Here is a 2,703-nt window from a genome sequence, read left to right on the forward strand (position 1 = left end):
CAGAGCCAGTGTCGGGCCCCCCCTGCCCGGCTGCCGGGGGGTGTCCCCAGGCCAGGCCTTTGGTAAAGACCCTCCATCCTCCTGCCTACATGCGTCCACCGAGGCCTAGACACAGCACAGGCGCTAAGGACAGGTGTGACGCCCTGGGGGCAGGGGAGGCCCAGGGACCAGTGAGTGCACGGGGAGTGGCCCAGTCGCAGTGTCCAGAGGGCTTCGGGGTGGGCCCAGAGACCCATGCGCACAGCTCTTCTCCCCTGAACAGATGAGGAAACTGAGGCCCAGAGGGGTAAGGAACTGACCGGCCGAGGTCACACAGTGAGCCAGCATCCATGTGCCCTAACTGCCTGTAACACTGCAAACCGGCCCCGGCCTCTTCTTGGGCCAAGGTGACGGGGCTCAGAGACGAGTGCCCAGCACAGCAAGGCCTGGCACACCCAGCTGTCGCTGCTGCTGAGGCAGCCTTCTTCTTACTGAGCTCTTCTGGGTAAGTTGGAGCTCAGTGCAGGGCCGGGCACGTAGTAGGTGTGCAGAAAACACTTGTGGACGTGTAAGGAACGTGGGTGAGTGTGTAGCTCGTTGGACAGCGTGCCCCCGCCTGCCCCAGGCATGAGCTGCAGGCCTGGTCCCCAGTTCCTCATGACACGGACGCGGATGCAGCCGTGGCCTGCTCGCCCCGCGCCGGAGGGCACAAAGCCGGGAGCAGGTGCCGGTATCGAGGGGCAGGGCCCAGCTCCCCCGAGATGTGGAGCAGCTGGCACAAAGGCATGAGACTAATAAGAGCTGATGGAATGGGGGTGGACGGACACCCGGCACCTCGGGTGAAACCCGAACGGAGGACGTTGTGAGGGCATCGGGGCTGCCTGGCGGTGTGTGTGCAGGGGCTTTGGCTGGCACCTAGGACAGCAAGGTGAGGACAGAAGGCTGGCACACTCTCACTGCTCTGACAAGCATGATGTCAAACGCAGGAGGCAGAGGCCCCTGGTGCCCACCACTGCTCAGAGCACATTGGCCCTGATGCTTGGCTCCAGGCCACCCATTTTCAGGAGGGACCTTGACAGCAAGTGTGACCCTGGGCCGCTGGACCCGAGGGCGGGGGGCTTGACACGACAGCGCAGGAGCCGTGGAGGGCGTGAGGTGCGCATCTTGGATAAGCCGGGGCGCGAGAGAGCAGGTTAGCGAACAGCAGAAGGGCCTTTGAGGGCAGCTCCTGGCCGTGTTCTCAGTGGCTCCCCACAGCACTGGGCCCCGTGAACAGAGGGGCGGAGCCAGACGGGGCTTTGTGATCGGAGAAGACCTTTCTAACGATCAGAGCCCTCCAGGAAGGAAGGAAGTGGCCTCGGACGGGGGCTGAGCTCCCTGTCACTGGAGGCATGTGAGTCGGGGGGAAATCACCTGATGGGGTGGGAATTGTATTTGGGAGTGAGTAACCCGTTCACCCCACCAGGAGCCCCAAACTCCATCCAGCAACCCAAGCAGCATTGCTGAGGAGCCAGGGGCCCCACAGAGTGACAGGCAGGTTTCGGGGGCCATCTGGGTGCTCCCCTGGTTTGGGGTTCCCACCCCAGTGGGCTTGCGTGGAGCCAAGCTGGTGGGGGTTGTGAACGGGTCAGAGCAGCTTGAAGTCCTGTAGGACTGGTGACCACAGAGGCAGGACTCAGAAGACATTTAGGACCAAGGAATCATAGACACACAGAACTCTTGAGTCCCAGATGCATAATCAGAGAGTCCCCCCAAAAGACGCAGGGCCAGGGAGGCAGGGATGGTGGTACCTTGGGTCCCAGACCAGGAGGCTCATGGGATCCCCCAAACAGGCCAGGATTCTAATTGTGTCGGTTCTGGGCTTCCCTCTGTTGCTGGCCTTGAACACTCCAGTGCCTGGGGGCAGCGGGAACCTCAGCTGAGAGGCAGGGAGGAGGGGCCCCAGGGCCCGTGACACTTGCTCTGCTGCTGATGGGGTGCAGACCCTGGGTGGCCACGTCCCCCAGGGCTTTCAGTGGACCCCAGAAATGGGGACTTTAAAAAGAAAATCTCCCAAATTTTTAACTTTGGCAACTAATGAAAAAATCAATCTAAAAGGACGGACCAGATGAAAGAGGAATCCACGGCATCTTGGTCCAAAGCCGGTGTCATGGAGAGCCAAAGCCACTGCGTAGCAGCTGTGAGACCTCAGTTTCCACCTCTGTAAAGTGGGAATAGTCAGAAGGTTGTGCTGAGGATTAAACCAGTCAATGCGAGATGTGCTCAGGCTCAGGCCCAGTCCCCGTAAGCCCGGGACGCTGTTTCCATCTTGCCCCAGGCGTGCATCCCTCTCCAGCCAGGCTGCCTCGGAGTGGGCCACACTCCCTGCCACCCGAACCTCCACTTCTGGGCGGGGTGGGGGGGGGGCCCTGATTCACCACTCTGCCTTGGGACAGCCCTGAGGATGTTGGAAGGCAGGGAAATGTTCACCCCTGAGGCCCCGGAGGAGGAGCAGGTGGAAGAGGCAGCGTCGGGAGGGCGGGCCTAGCTGGCGCCTAGTACATAGTAGGTGCTCCATAAATGTTTATTGAATGAATGAATGGAGGCCATGCAGGCAGAGGCAGCCGCGCGTGCGCAGGCACTGGTGAAAGAGCGGGTCCAGTGGAGACTGGTGAGTAGTGCCCGGGGCTGCAGCTGAGTGGGGGCCTGGGGTTTGCTGGAGCCAAGAGGCAGAAGGGACCAGGT

The sequence above is a fragment of the Myotis davidii genome, unplaced genomic scaffold (genome assembly GCF_000327345.1).
Source record: "Myotis davidii unplaced genomic scaffold, ASM32734v1 scaffold514, whole genome shotgun sequence".
Lineage (NCBI taxonomy): Eukaryota > Metazoa > Chordata > Mammalia > Chiroptera > Vespertilionidae > Myotis > Myotis davidii.